Source organism: Macrotis lagotis, chromosome 1 (assembly GCF_037893015.1).
Source record: "Macrotis lagotis isolate mMagLag1 chromosome 1, bilby.v1.9.chrom.fasta, whole genome shotgun sequence".
In the NCBI taxonomy this organism is placed as follows: Eukaryota; Metazoa; Chordata; class Mammalia; order Peramelemorphia; family Peramelidae; genus Macrotis; species Macrotis lagotis.
Genome location: NC_133658.1, coordinates 50,621,267 through 50,637,849, shown reverse-complemented (window position 1 = coordinate 50,637,849; position 16,583 = coordinate 50,621,267). Strand labels below are relative to the sequence as shown.

Sequence of the window (16,583 nt, the reverse complement as noted above, 5' to 3'; positions counted from 1 at the left end):
GCTGTGTGACCTTGGGCAAGCCACTTAACCCCATTTGCCTTGCAAAAAACCTAAAACAAACAAAAAAAAAACATAAGAGAAATTTTTAAAAAGTGAATGTAGTGTGTTCATTCAGATTCTGGAGGGTTTGGGGGGGTTGGTTTGGTTTGGTTTTTCTTCCTCTGGATGGGGATGGCATTGTCCAAAACAGGTCTCCTAGGGTTGTTCTAGCTCTCTGAACTGCTGAGAGGAGCTGCATCCATCAAGAAAACTCCTACTTTCTTTCTTTCCTTTCCTTTCCTTTTCTTTGTTTTTTGCAAGACAGCAGGTTAAGTGAGCTGCCCAAGATCACACAGCTAGGTGACTGTCTGAGGCTGAGTTTGAACTCAGGTCCTCCTGAGCACCAGGACCAGTGCTCTATCCATTGTGCCACCTAGCTGCCCCCAAAGCCCTGCTTTCTTGATGCTTGTTTTCCCACACTTTCTCCAGGACAACAGAAAAAAGAGAAAGCCAGTGAGATGTAAAAAGAGCCCTGGTGCTTGGAGTTAAAACCAGGGTTTGATGCTAGATTTTGCTATGTCCCACAATCCATGGGCAGAGATTATAGGAAGATATTTTTAGGCCCAATGAGCAGAAGGATCTCTCAACTAACATTTCTTCTAGCTCCTCCTTAATCAGCCATCTGCTGCCAATCAGGTCTTGTTTATTTTTTTGAGGCAATAGACCTTTGACTCTCAAGTGATCTGAGTGTTTTTCCAGGCCCAAAATAATTCCATATACTTCATGCATTAATGAATAATATGATGGCTTGCCAGTATAAAATAGAAAGTGAAATGGATGGCTATCTTCTCCCCACTGGATTGCTCTATGCTTTGGGAAAATGTCATCACGATGCTTCATAATTAACCTGGTCCTTTTTTCAAATAAGCCACTTGGGAAGAGATAGGTAATAGTTCTATCAATATCCTCTTGGGTAAACGTTTCTGGATCCTCTGCCATCACATTGGCTAAATGTCTCTTTCCTATACAGAATTCTTCAATCTGTTTTTTAATAAAAGCTACTGTATATTCTTCACATTCCTGAGGTTACAACATTTTTCTTCTGCATTATGCTGGTGATACATAATAACCTTAAATACCAAGTCCCTAGCGACTGTTCACTGCTCTGTTGTCACTGCTTTCCAGGTGACTCCATTCTGGGCCAGTCCACTCTTAGTGGACTTAGTGACCCTAATGGCGAATGGCACCCAGGGAGCTGCCATGTCTACTGTGGGAGAGGGGAGAAAAAGAGAAAAGGATCTCTCCCAATGTGGAATGAGTTCTCTTATTTTCCAAAGGTGAGAGGGCAACTAGGTGGTTCAGTGGATAGAGCAAAGGATCAGAAGGAAGCCATTAAGATATTATAATTTATTAGACCAACACCTCACACCCTTTACCAACATAAGATCCAAATGGTTACAGGACTTAGACATAAAAAACAATACTATAAGCAAATTAGAAGATCAAGGACTAGTCTACCTGTCAGATCTATGGAAAAGGAAGCAGCTTATGACTAAGGAAGAGTTGGAGAACATCATTAAAAAAAAAACTCAATGATTTGATTGCATTAAATTAAAAAGCTTTTGCACAGACAAAATCACTGTAGCCAAGATCAAAAGAAATGTAAACTGGGAAACAATCTTTATAACTAATGTTTCTGACAAAGGACTCATTTCTAAAATATACAGAGAACTGAGTCATGTTTTTTTTTAAAAAAAAAAAAGCTATTCCCCAATTGACAAATGGTCAAAGGATATGCAAAGGCAATCTACAGATGAGGAGGTCAAAGCAATCCATAGCCATATGAAAAATTGCTCTAAATCATTATCAGAGAAATGCAAATTAAAGCTTCTTTGAGGTACCACCTCACACCTCTCAGATTGCCCGATATGACCAGAAAGGATAATGATCATTGTTGGAAGGGTTGTGGGAAATCTGGGACACTCATCCAACCTTTCTGGAGAGCTATTTGGAACTACGCCCAAAGGGCAACAAAAATGTGCATACCCTTTGACCCAGCAATACCACTACTGGATCTATATCCTGAAGAGATGATGAAAAAGGGTAAAAAAACATCACTTGTACAAAAATATTCATAGCAGCCCTGTTTGTGGTGGCAAAGAATTGGAAATCAAGTAAATGTCCTTCCATTGGGAAATGGCTTAGCAAACTGTGGTGTATGTATGTCATGGAACACTATTGTTCTATTAGAAACCAGGGGAGACAGGATTTCAGGGAAGCCTGGAGGGATTTGCATGAACTGATGCTGAGTGAGACAAGCAGAACCAGAAAAACACTGTGCACCCTAACAGCAACATGGGGGTGATGATTAACCTTGAAGAACTTGCTCATTCCATCAGTGCAACAATTGGGAACAATTTGGGGCTGTCCACAATGGAGAATACCATCTGTATCCAGATAAGGAGCTGTGGAGTTGGAACAAAGTTCAAGGACTATTCCCTTTAATTTAGAAAAAAACAGATATCTTATTGTCTGATCTTGTTACCACTTAGACTTCTCTTCTCTTTAAGGATATGATTTCTCTCTCATCACACCCAATTTGGATCAAGGTACAACATGGAAACAAAGTAAAGACCGACAAATTGCTTTCTGTGGGGGTGGGGGGAGGGAAGTAAGATTGGGGGGAAAATTGTAAAACTCAAATAATATCTTTAATAAAAATAAATTTTTAAAAAAGATATTAAAATTTAGTTGTTTTTTAGTCCTATCTGACTCTTCAAGATCCTATTTGGAGTTTGCATGACCAAGATACAGTAGTGGTTTGCCATTTCCTTCTCCAATCATTTAACAGATGAGGAAACTGAATCAAACTGGGTTAAGTGACTGGCCCAGTACAAACTCAGGTCTCAGGTCTCAAATTCCATTTCCTTTGCCACCTAGTTACCCTAAATCAGCAAGACCTGAGTTCAAATTCTGCCTGGGTGGCCCCAGGCAAGTCACTTGACCTCTTTCTGCCTCAATTTCCTCAAATATAAAACAGAGATGATAATAGCACCTATCCCCCCCAGGGTTGTTGTTGTGAGGATCAAATGATATAGTTGTAGACTACTTAGCACAGTATTTCACAATAATGATCCCTTTATAATGTCTAACATTATTATTAACATTATTATTATTAGCAACTAGGTGGCTCAGAGTGAAAGGTCTGGCATGAGAAAGATTCTTCTTCCTACATTCAAACCTGACTTCAGACATTGCCTAGCTGTATGGCATTGAGTAAGTCACAGCAGTTTCCTCATCTGTAAAATGAACTGGAGAAGGAAGTGACAAATTATTTCCATATCTTTGCCAAGAAAACATAGGTTTACAAAGAGTCAGACACGACTGAATGACGGTTATTATGTTATGGATGAACACTTGGTGAAAAAATTGGATGAGACAGCTTGGTTGTTCTGCAAAACAAAAGACCTGAAACCAGCAAGTTCAAATTCTGTTTCTTTAAGCCTCAGTTTCTTCATTTGTAAAATGGAGATAATTTTTTAAAAATCTTATAGGTTGTGAAAATCAAAAGAAATTACAATTTGCAGATCTTTTAAAGCATAACATAAATACTATCTATTACATTGGGTTGTTCAGGCATGAATAGGAACTCCAGGCAATTTTTTTTTCCTTTCAGTAAAATGAGGGAGTTAGAACCTATAATTTCTAAACTCCGTTCCAGTTCCATGTCCTGGACTATACAATAGACATAGTAAATTAGCTTTCAATATTTGGCAGTCCAGGGGATGGAGTCAATGCCTACCAAGTGCCCAGGGTGGTAGAGGACTCTGAGAGTGGGATGTCCAAGGAAGCTTCTCTACTTAATCTTTCCTCACCATCAAGCTTTTGCTGTGTCTGTAAACCATCCTCTTGGTCAGCAAGTCCTCTTCTGAGCTCCTGGTCTTGGTGCTGAGAAAAGTTGGGACCATGGGCTCTGGGATTGGGAAGTCACTCCTGGAGAAGGGTGAAGAACTTCAGGGAGAGTGTTTTGGGTAGGCCCTCAGTTGGGTGGGAGCTCACTGATGGTGCAGAAAGCTGCAAACCGGAAACTTAAAGGGTGGGGGTATTGGAGAAGTCAGCTGAGGAAATCTCAGATTGAGGAAGCCTAGATCATAGGATTTAGAACTGAAATAAATTTTAGTCCAACTTCCCAGTTTACAAAAGAGGAAACTGAGACCCAAAGAAGTCACATGGTTAGGAAGTAGCCAAGTTGAGTTCTGAACCCCAGTCCTTTGGTGGACTATAAATCTTCAACAACAAAGGACAAGAACCAAATCCAATGTGCTTGCTGACACTTTCAAGCTGTTGGAGCCCTGCCTGGGGGATGCAAGCTCTGCAGTGTTCAGTTTCACTTCAGTACTCACTCCTCATGATCCTGGAAGGATGCTCTCATAGTCACCTGGGAAGGAGCTAAATCCAGATTTCTCATTCTAACCTAGCCCCAGGATTTTTTTTTAAAGGCTCCTGGACAATGATTCTGGTCAAATGCTACTTTTTTCTTGAGTCCTTCCTTTTTGGACTGGACTTGGAGGGGAAACGAGATGCAAAGCTGGGATGAAAAGATGGCCAGGAGCCGAGTGGGAGAACATGAAGGTTGTAGTTAGTAGCCCAGCTTGAAGGTGCCCATCCAGACTAGACCTAGGATTCAGGAAGCTACTTCCTCTTATTCCCCATCTTCCCCACCCCATAGCTGAGTAATCCTTGGACAGACTGTAAACCTCCTGGAAATCAGTTACTTACTCCAAAAAAAGTAAAGTGGTTTTAGGATTTAAATTTAGAAAGTACCAATAGAGAGTATGTAATCCAAGGAGTCTTAACCTGGGATCCATGAATATATTTCAGGGAATCCATGAACTTGGATGAGAAAAAAAAATTAATCTTCATTTTCAGCAATATTTAAATGCAATTCAACAATTTAGCAATTATGAATTTTTAAAATACTAATTCTTCTGAGAATTCCATGTGTTTCTTCAGCCTGTCAAAGGGGTCCATGAAACAAAACAAAAAAAAAAAAAGGTGAAGTGTCTCTGATGTAATCCAAGTCTCTCATTTTAGAGATGAGGAAATCAAGGCCCAAGGAGGGGGGAAGCCTTGTCTAAAATTAAAGGAAGTAGCAGAGCTGAGATTTGAATCTTGTTCTCCTCTAACTCTTTCTACTTTATCCTGTTAGTTGGATTAGGTGGTTTATGGGGTTCTTTCTTGTTCTGTATTTCTGGGATTCATTTGCTTCCTAATGGACTCAAGTTGGGTATACATGACCACCAGTTGGGCAGTGTCTCCTGCCCAGAACCTTGGCCAGGAGGTGTTCCATTCTGTAAACTTGTGAATCTCCAAGCCTTGGTCCTGAGTTTCCTCCACCTCTATAGGGTTTCAGGTTGCTGTCATTTCTCAGAATGCCAAATGCCAGGAGAAGCTTTGGAACTTCTTACCGGCAAAAGCCCACAATCTCCTGTTTCCCCTTGGGAGGAGATGCTGGTGAGTCAATGCCTCAGGTCTAGGATGAAGCAGGGGTTCTGAGAGTATCCAAGGCAGTGGTGTTGGGCCTTGGGTTGGGCTGTACCAAGAGACAAATATAACCCTCAATGTGTTCTGGGTGGAGATGGATGGGGAGGAGAGGGCAGGAACCAAAGCTGAAGGCTGGAGTGAAAAGAAAGGCAAGAACTGGTCCCTGAACTCCCTGATTTAAACCCAGCCCCCACAGTCCTAGGTGAGCAATATTCTAAAACAAGTCCCTTAATCCTTTTAGTCTCCTGGACCCTTCAAGCAGACCTCCTCAAAATAATGTTTTTAAATGTGTAAGAAAAATACATAGTATTATAAAGGAAACAAATTCTAATAAAATACAGTTATTAATGGTTAAAAGAACTCTACATGTATAACCTATATCAGATAACTCACTGTCAAGGGGAGAGGTGAGGGGAGGAAAGGAGAAAAATATGGAATTAAAAATCTTACAGAAAATGAACGTTGAAAACTATCTTTTCATGTAGTTGGAAGAATAAATGAATTAATTAAAATATGGTTATTAAATTTTTTCCTGCCATACTGTTGGAGGAATAGAAATTGGAACTCAAAATTCTTTTAAAAAATTGTTTTAACATTTAATTGTTGAAAAAATATTATTTAAAAAAATTTTTTAAAGTTCACAGATGAGAGCAAAGAACTCTTACCCCAGAGGCAGAGAAGTAGACAGAGTGTTAGACATGGCATCAGAAAACCTGAATTCATCTTCCATATCTGACACCACTGTGGCCATGGGAAATCACTGAATGTGTGTTTGTGTGTGTGTGTGTGTGTGTGTGTGTGTGTGTGTGTATTGTGAACTCACTCTGAGACAATAGGGAGTATTGCATATGCCCTCCTCATTGTCTACCTTTGGGGCAAAGACCTGATGGTCCCATTTTAGCTAAGTTCCATTTAGTATTTGAAGGATGGGAAGTTGGAGACATTAGAAACATTATGAACAGCAAAAGTCAGGGCATAGAAGCAGGAAGGTACATTCTCCTGTACACAGTAAATGTGCCTTAATGACTTAATAATATCCCTTTCCAGCTCTACATCTGTGATCTGATTCAACTCCCTCATTTTACAGATGAGGAAACTGAATCACAGAGCTGTTTATCCAGAAGCTTTTTCAAAGCAGATCCAGATTTAAATTCCTATCACAGGCCTGAATATAAGAATTGAGAGGGCTTTCAGTGAACATCTAGGAAAAAGATCTTGTCACCATGCCCAGGCCCCTAAAAACAGGTCCAGAATGGTTTTTGCTAAGTTCATTTTCAGATGAGGACACTGAGGTCCAGAGAGGTTAAACTACTGACCCATTCACCAGGTCCTCTGATTCAAGAGTGGAAACATTGTGCCACACCAAGAGGCTATTCTTGGGGCTCCCCGATTTCAGCGAGCTCCAAAGGGCAATGTTGGGTCAAGATCTCTCTATTTACCAGGTGGTCCATGAATGACAAATGAAGAATATCCCTTCGTGTCCGCTGACACTCATTCCTAGAGGAGCGTGACAATCTTCAGAGAATCAATGTAGCTTTCTCAAAGATAAAACAAAGTAAAAGGGGGAGCTTCAGTCTCTTACCTTCCCCCCCACACCTCCTTTCCCTTTGTTGGCACCCAGAAAGGACTGGAAGCAGTAAAGGTGTCCCTGCTGGGGGTGAGGCAGGAAGGTCACTGATGTGATACCTTCTTTGGGCTTCAGTTGATGGCAAAGAGGAACACCCCATACCCAGAGTCTACCGGAGTTACAGTGAGTATGGAAGGGCTGAGGGGTGAGGGTGGAGGAAGGTAAGAGAAAAGTGGCAGAAGAATGGAGCAGCTGGGTGGTGCAGTGCATAGTGCACTGGCCCTGGAGTCAGGAAGACCTGAGTTTAAATCTGAATTCAGACAATTACCTAGTTTTGTGACCTTGGGCAAGTCATTTAACCCCACCTCACCTTGCAAAAAAAAGTTGTGGGGGTGGGGATGGGATGAGGAAAGGCAATGAGAAGTGTGGATAAGGCAAAGATCCCACCTGCCTAGGTCCTAGAGACCTTACTCCTGAGTACTTCTACTACCTGGAAAACCTTCGTTCCTCTGGTCTGGAAGAATCTGGAAGAATCCTGGAGGCTCATACACCTTTATCACAGGTGAGGCGCTGGCGCTGAAAGACATCACCCTGTGCTTAGCTCTGGGAGAGATATGAAGTTTTTTTTTTTTTAGGTTTTTTCAAGGCAAATGGGGTTAAGTGGCTTGCCCAAGGCCACACAGCTAGGTTGTTATTAAGTGTCTGAGATCAGATTTGAACCCAGGTCCTCCTGACTCCAGGGCCGGTGCTTTATCCACTGAGCCACCTAGCCGCCCCCAGATATGAAGATTTTTAAAGATTTTATTTGAGTTTTACCATTTTCCCCCCTGATCTTACTTCCCTCCCTCCACCCCCCCACAGAAGGCAATTTGCCAGTCTTTACACTGTTTCCATGGTATACATTGATCCAAATTGAGTGTGATGAGAGAGAAATCCTATCCTTAAGGAAGAAACATAAAGTAAAAGTGACAGATAGCAAGATCAGACAATAAAATATCTGGGTTTTTTTTTCTAAATTAAAGGGAATAGTCCTTGGTCTTTGTTCAAACTCCACAATTCTTTCCCTGGATACAGATGGTATTCTCCATTGCAGACAGCTCAGAATTGTCCCCAATAGTTGCACTGATGGAAAGAGGGAGTCCTTCAAGGTTGATGGAGATGTGAAGATTTTAGCTAGGACTTCATGGAATTTCTGGTCTAGAAGCAGAATGAGGCCCGCCAGCCGTGATTCAAAATGATATCTGACAAGTGCACAGGACGGCTGGAAACTGTTATGTAAAGTCTGAGGAGGAAACGGCTTCTAACTGATGGAAGGATCAGGGAATAGGGTTTTAAAAATTAAGATGAAGCTACAGAGCTGTAATAAATATCTTTTGTGCCTGGGGAAATTTGCAGAGTGTGGTGTGTGTGTGTGTGTGTGTGTGTGTGTGTGTGTGTGTGTGTGTGGCATGTGTGTGGGAGTATATGCAAGTACAGCATGTGTGTGTATGTGTATGTGTGTGATGTGCGTGTTTGTGTGTGGTGTGTGTGGGAGTGTGAGTGTGGTGTGTGGGTGTGTATGTGTGGTGTGAATTCACTCTGAGACTGCAGGAAGTATTGATGATATTACTGCCTGTGCCTTCTACATTTCCTAACTTGGGGTAAAGCCTTGATGGTCCCATCTCAGTTGCTTGGAAGGGCAAGAATCAAGGTGGGGAGACCTGAACTGTGGTTCCAACAATTGTTGGTAGGTGACAGTTCTTTCCCATGATATACCAAGGATACAAATGCAAAATTTCAGGCCTATGATAGGAATTTAAATTAAATGAAATTTAAATTTAAAATGAGTAGATTTCTCATTCTACTGAAGGGGTGTGAGATGTTTGTGGGAAAGCAGATTAGAATATGGAGACAGAGAAGTGTTGCATGGGAAGAGGCTTCTTAGAGGAGTTGAGTGGAGCCTTAAATGGGACCCCCCCCAACCTCCATTGAACTGGATTCTATATGAGGAGGGGGAGAGGTTGCTGATTTCTTTCTCTGCCTCTCTACCTTCCAGGTAAAGATCAATAAGGGAGTCACACTCCCTGAAACTCTGAGACCTGGCTATGTGAGCTACCTGGAGGTGGACCAGCCTGTGGCCTCCTTGGTGGATAAACTCGCTGTCACCAACATTGTGTTGTGTGTAAATTCTCCTGCTGACCTCCTCGTCTTGAGCTCAGATGATAAACTGTGATCCCTGGGTTCTCCCAGGAAGCGTGGCCACTACTAACACTTAGCCATTCCTCCTCTCCATGGATCTCCGTTTTCAAGTTAAGGATGCTTCTTAAAACTCCCTTAGCATGAATCAACCCTATATTGAATCTCCTCTTTTCTGTATCACTTCCTCTTACTCCCCTAAACCTTTCCAGTTGGAGCCCAAGGTGAGACCTGCCCTTTCTCCGGGGAATGAGGAGGGAGGCAACAAGCTAAGTGACCTGCACAGAGGCACAAAACCTTGATATACCAGGGAAAGGGCAGGAGCTGACACATCAGTGTCAACATTTCTGAGGCCCATTGCACTAGGTTATATGGGAAGAAGGTTCAGGGACCCCGGGCTTTGCTCTTTAAAAAAAAAACTAATAGTATTTTGTTTTGTTTTGTTTTATTTTCCAATACATGTAGAGATAATTTTCAGCATTCATTTTCTCCTTCTCACTCTTCCCTCCTCCTTCCCCAAGACAGCAAGCAAACTGAGAGAGGTTATACAGGCATATATTGGTTATGCTGTGAAAGAAGAATCAAAACAAAAGGGAGAAAGCCACAAGAAAAAAAAAAATAAAAAACGAATTTTTTAAAAAATGAAAATTTTATGCTTTGATTTGCATTCAGATTCCATTGTTCTTTCTCTGCTTGTGAATGGCATTTTCCATCACAAGTCTCTTAGAATTATTTTTGAGAAGAGTTAAGTCTATCATAGTAGTTTATCATATAATGTTGCTATTACTATGTGCTGTGCTCTCCGGGTTCTGCTCACTTGACTCAGCATCAATTCATGTAAATCTGAATTTTCTGAAATTTGCTTGCTCATCATTTCTCATAGAACAATAGTGCTCCATCACATTCATATACCACAACTTGTTCAACTATGTCCCAATTAATGGACATTCCCTCAATTTCCAATTCTTTGCCACCACATAAAGAGCTGCTATCAATATGTTTGTACATGTGGATCCTTTTCCCTTTTATATGATCTCTTTGGGATACAGTCCTAGTAGTGGTATTGTCGAATCAAAAGGGAATACAGAGTTTTATAACCTTTTGCATATAGTTCCAAATTGGATCAGGTCACAACTCCACCAACAACCAGGTTTTGCTCTTTGCAACAAAGGATGCACAACAGAAGAAGCTAACTTGGAAGTGCACCAGGCATTTTGGTTTGGACTTATGGTGACCCCAAGCTCTTAGTGGGAGAGTGGGGCTGGATAGGAGGACAAGAAGGATGTGAAGCCTGGAGCTTGCCCCCCCCAACTCAGTCCAGACTCATATAGTACCAGAGTATTTCTCAAGAAGTAGCATCTGTAGCCATCTGAGTATCATCTCCTCTCCCTGACTCCTATTCCTAGGGATCAGAGATCAGAGACACAGAATAAGAATGGCTGAAAAGATGAGAAACAGATTCTCCCACACCATCAGCCCTGGAAGTCCTTATCTGTTCCTCATTATCTTCTCCTATGTGTTCCCCACCTCCATCTCACCATCCTCCTCTCTTCTATTTCTCATTCATTCCCCACTTCCTAGAATACTTAATTTTCCTAGTCTCATCCTTGGCTGGGCCATTTCCAATGTAGCTTCCAAGGCTGGAGTACATAATATCCCCAACCTAACTCCTCATGTCTTGGATGCCCTAGATTCCCTATTAATAAAATTTGTACAAATTCCAAGTTGCTTCTGATCCTTGCCTGGAGGGTGCTGGGGGCAGGGCAGGGGGAGTATCCTGAATCTTCTGCTGGAAAGGGCACCAGAAAAGGAAATGTGATACAACAAACATTTATCAGACACATAGTATGCTGGAATACACAGAAACATGAATCAACCCTCAAGAAGTTTACATTTGGGAAAAAATACATATATAAATGAACACAAAATAAGCATAATTTTGCAGGCACATAGGACTAAAAGGGGAATAGGAGATCTGATCATAGTAACCTCACTTTAGTATAATGTTTTTGTTTCACATGTTAGCTCATCTGAATCTCACAAAAAAAATCACCACTCAAGAATTGTGACCTTGGGATTTTGCCAAGGTCACAATGGTACTTTGCAATATTTTCCTGTCCTACTGAAATGTTCAAGAATAGAGATGGATGAGTTGTTACCATGGTGACCAGATCCATTGCACATGTAAAAAAAAAATCTTAACTATCCATTGCAGCAAGGCCAACATTCTACTCCTCCTCGATTATCCTCTACAGCAGCTGTCTCATACCTTCTCTTTTCTTCTTGTCACACCACCCCCTCATTCCAGTCATTAGAAATGAACACATGGCCTCTTACCTTATGGAGAAAATTGCCTTGAGCTTCTTCATCTGCCTTTCTCTTTATCTCACAATCCTCTCCCCCCATTTCTCCTCCCTTAATCCAGGCTCTGATGAAGTGGTAGCCCTTATCCACAAGACTGACACACCTACATGTGCTCTTAGATCCCATCCCTTCCTCCCCTTTCCTGAAAAATCATCTCCCTAGTGCTGATAACATTTGCTCCTGTTTTCCTATCCTTTAAAGGTCCTCACTAGACTCCACCATCTCAAGTCGTTGTCCTTTATCTCTCTAATATATCTCATTTTATTGCTCCCACTTTCTCTCCTTTAATTTGCTTCTCAAGCCATTTGTTATGTCTGATTTTTCTTCTCACATTTCCACTCTTTTGCAATCTGATCTTGTCAGTCAACTGAAATTGCCTTCTCTAAAGTCATGGATGGGGGCAGCTAGGTGGTGCAGTGGATAGGGCACCGGCCCTGGAGTCAGGAGGACCAGAGTTCAAATTCGGCCTCAGACACTTAATTATCTAGCTGTGTGACCTTGGGCAAGTCGTTTAACCCCATTGCCTTCCAAAAACAACAACAAAAATAAAGTCATTGATAATCTCATTTGTTGGATTCTCTCTGACCATGATTCTTCTTTTTTTTTTTTTTAGATTTTTCAAGGCAGTGGGGTTAAGTGGCTTGCCCAAGGCCACATGGCTAGGTAATTATTAAGTGCCAGAGACCAGATTTGAACCCAGGTACTCCTGACTCCAAGGCCGGTGCTCTGTCCACTGCACCACCTAGCCACCCCTCTGACCATGATTCTAAAAGACTACATGATGAAACGTGGTACCTGCCTCCTGATAGAGAGAGGATGAACTGAAGGGGCAGAATGAGACCGACTTTTGGGACATGGTCAATGCAAGGATTTGTTTTACTTGATAACACATAGTTTTCACAAGAGTTTTTTTTTTCAGTTGTGGGCAGGAACTTGTGGGGGGGGAGAGTTGGGAGTGATGAATTGAGAGAACAGCTGATAGACCAGCTTCCCTGGAACATAGAATGCATGGAGGGGGGTAATGTGCATGAAAGGAAGTGATGTGCAATGTTCAGCTTCATTCAATGTTATTCAATGACACGATTGATATTTTAGGAAGATTATTTTGCCAGTCATGTGGAGGAGGAGTGGAGAAGGGAGAGACCAGATGCCATGATTCCAATAAGGAGGCTGATGCAATATAGTCCAGACAAGAAGTGATTAGGGCTTGCATTAAGGTAGCAGTTGGATAAGCTTGTTGATTGGGGATGGTTTCATTCTTTACACTTAAATCTCCAGGGTCTAGTGAAGTGCCTATCAAATAGCAGGCTATGAGACATTGGAGAGGCAGGATGTACAAAACTTAGGAACTGATTGAATATAAAATTGAGAAGGAAAAGTTAAGGATAACTTCAAGGCTGTGAACTTGGATGCCTGTCATCTCAATAAAAATAGGAAGTAGAAAAGTGACAGATTCAGGAGGGAAGGCAATGAGTTCCATTTTTAATATGTTGAGTTGAAATGATTCTTGGGATTGGATTTCAGGAGAGCAACCAAGGCTGAATATAAAAAGATCTAGGAATCTTCTGCAGAGAGATGACAATGAAGCCCAAGGGAGTTGATGGGATCACAGAGCAAGTATGTAGAGATAGAAAAGAAGAGGGTCTGGTACAAACATTTTGGACACAAAGTTAACAGGTGACAATTCAGCAAAGGTGACTAAGAAGGAATGGTTGGACAAGTGGGGAAGCACCATAACAGCAGAGTCAAAAAAACCCAGGAATACTTTGGAAAACAGAATGTGATGGAGATATGGAGTTGATTAACTACCAAAATGCTATAGAAGAATAAGGACTGAAGAGTCTACTGGCTTTGAACAGCGAGGTGGTAAGACTGACTGCCGAAGCTCAGTGAGAGGGAGAAAGCATATGAGAATAAAGGTTGAAAAGATAAGGCTATCAGACCTGAGTAGGAAGCTAATCTCGATAACCACGTCAGAATTCTACTTCTGTGCAGAGCTGTGTGACTGGGGACAGGCTGTCTTATACCTCTTGGCATTCCCTCCAAGATTATCTCCAATCTAGACTGCATGAATCTCCTTTCTCTATAGCTGTTTACAAATCATCTCCCCCATTAGCCATGAGCTTCTTGGGGGTAGGGACTGGTTTGGTTTGCCTGAGCTGCGCTATGCCATAGCTAGCACATAGTAGGTACATTTAATAAATTTAATATGTTGAGTTTGAAATGATTCTTGGGATTGGATTTGACTTAACTTGACTCATTGGACCTCAGTTTCCTGATCTAAGATATGAGGATAATAATATTTAGATTTCTTACTTCAAAGGATTATTATAAGGAAAGAACTTTGTGAACCTCAGAGAATGAACTATTATCATTATTATCATTCCTTCAACACTCCCTCCCCCACCCAAGTACCTGGTACATGGCAGGCAATCAATAAATATTTATGAATTTATTTTATTTTATTTTTAAGACAGGACCTCCCTATCTTTTTTTTTTTTTTTTTTAGGTTCTTGCAAGGCAAATGAAGTTAAGTGGCTTGCCCCAGGCCACACAGCTAGGTAAGTGTTAAGTGTCTGAGGTCACATTTGAACTCAGGTCCTCCTGACTCCAGGGCCAGTGCTCTATCCACTGCACCACCTAGCTGCCCCCACCACCTAGTGGCCCCAATCTCCCTATCTTTTTAAATTTTATTTTATTTATTTAAGGCAATAGAGTTAATTGACTTGCCCAAAGTCACACACTGTCTGAGGCCACAGGCGTCCCTATCTTGCCTGGGCTCAAAGTGCAGAAGTTATTTATTCAATGGTCTGATTGGCAGAGTTGCTTCAACTTGCTCAATCCTGTCACCCTACCCTCCTTAGGCAGCCTGGAGCCCACCCCCACTGTTTCCCAGACTATTAATGTATATCTTATTGTGGACCCCGATCTGTTCAGCATATTGCAACTCAGAATTCCAGCACTCAAAAAACCCACTTGTTCCAGTGGTAAGGATTGAGGTGTATGCCACCACCCTGGGCTTGATCTGACTTTTCTTGTTGAAGCTTGTTTCTAATGCAGATTTCTGATTATGTATTAAGCTAAATATTTTGGTCATATTCCCTCTTTAGACTGTTCTTCAAGAATATGGATTGTCAGTCTCCTCCCTTTTCATTTCCCCTCCATACAAATGCTACACGCCAAATTTACCTTCCTGCCTGACTGCTCAAGAAAAGGAGTGCCTTGTTGGTTGTGGGATGAGAGGGAAATGGGAACAAAAGCCATTGTTCTCAGTGGTGGTTTCCATGTCTCTTGGTGACCCTCGAGGACTGCTGCAGCTCCAGAAACTTGGCAGTCACACAAAGGGCAAACAGCGGTTAGATCATCAGACCAAGCATTAGTGTAGGAAGGACTGGGTAGTGATTCAGATGGTAGGACTCTGGGCCCAACCCATCGGCCCTTGCCAAGGGAGCTTGCTTAGACCACCCTCAAGAATGGAAGAGATGATTGAATCCAATTCAACCCTAGGGGCCACCTGTCCAGTGACTTTCCAGGGGACCTCCTCTTTGCTTCTTTTTGAAGTTTTATGAATGCCTTTTGATTTCCATCACCATTACTTTTGCTTGTGAGTCTTCCTTAGTAACAGGAATAGCTGTTAAAACTCAGAATAGTTCCTAAAACATAGGAAGAACATGATAGATCCTTGTTGTTTGACTGGTGACAACACAGGCAATATTTCACACTAGTCCTTCACCTTTCCAGTGAAATGAGGCAAGGACATGTCTCCACCTCTTCTCTAGAGTCCAGATTAGTCATATTTTTTTCTACTTGTGATTGGACTATTATAGTGGAAGTAGAGGCCCAACCCTCCCGAAATTTAAAACTTGATTTTATTTCATGGAGATTTGCTTGGCCCATTAGAGTGAAATACCAATAGATACTTTGCAGTTTGTCTTAGTACAGAATTTTTAAATTATCAGTAGAATACCACAAGAAAGAAACTGGAGATGACGAATGTTCTCATTCTTATGTGCTCACAGACCCTTGGAAGCATCAAGGTGGAAAGAACAAAGGGCTAGTTTCAGAAGAGTTGGACAAATCCCAGTAACTTGCTGTATAAACTTGGGCAAATAATGTCCTTTCTTGGTGCCTCAGTTTCCTTATTTGTAAAGGGATCCAATAAGATAATCACCAAGGTCTCTTCTAGTTCTGTCATTCTGTGATTTAGGGGCCAAATTCGGGAAAGGCAAAGGACTAGTGTACTTAGATAGCTAAGGCCTGGGCTAGTGACTAGGGTGAAGGTTCAGAAAGGAATGGGATGATCTCCAATGAGACTAGGCAGGAGTCTTGATGTCCAGCAGTTCAGACCCTCATCCCCTTGGCTCCCCTTGGGCTATTTTTCTACTGTTGAAATTCACCTCATTCTGGTAGAGCAAGAAACTGTCTTCTTGGTAGCAAATGGTTACTGAGCAGTCACTCTACTCACCAAGCCCCTTCCCCAGAGAAAATCTACAAACTGACCATTTGCCCTTGCTTTTTTGGGGAAACATTTGAAGTGATTTCTTCCAATCTCAAAGCCAAGAGCACCTGGCTATTTTTCACTGTCCAATACCTCCTTCCCTGCTCCACTTCCCTTTCCCCCAGCTCTGAAGATTCCAGTAGCCTGGAAATCCATATCTTTCTTCCTAATTCCCCGTTGTACTAGGTGCAGTGGACTGTGGCTGATAGTTTGGTATGTCTCTCCTCCTTAGGAGGGCCCTAAAGTTTGAGGGGACATCTGGATACTATATCTGTATATGCATATAAATATATATTTGAATATAAATGCATACTTATTTTAACTTGCCAGTTCTCAAGCTCTCCAATCTAGGAGGCTTTGGGCTTCCTAGTATCTGGACAGGGTGTGATGACCGGGTTATGGCCCATTTCCCCTTGATTGAGATGCCTGCTTATGCACTTAATGACTCCTGATTTT

The 16,583-nt window shown here is 41.8% G+C and overlaps 1 pseudogene; it reads right to left on the bottom strand.

Moving 5' to 3' along the window:
* Positions 1-543: 543 nt before the first annotated feature.
* On the bottom strand, positions 544-1,241 carry LOC141506481 (small ribosomal subunit protein uS9m pseudogene; annotated as a pseudogene).
* Between the last annotated feature and the right edge of the window lie 15,342 nt (positions 1,242-16,583).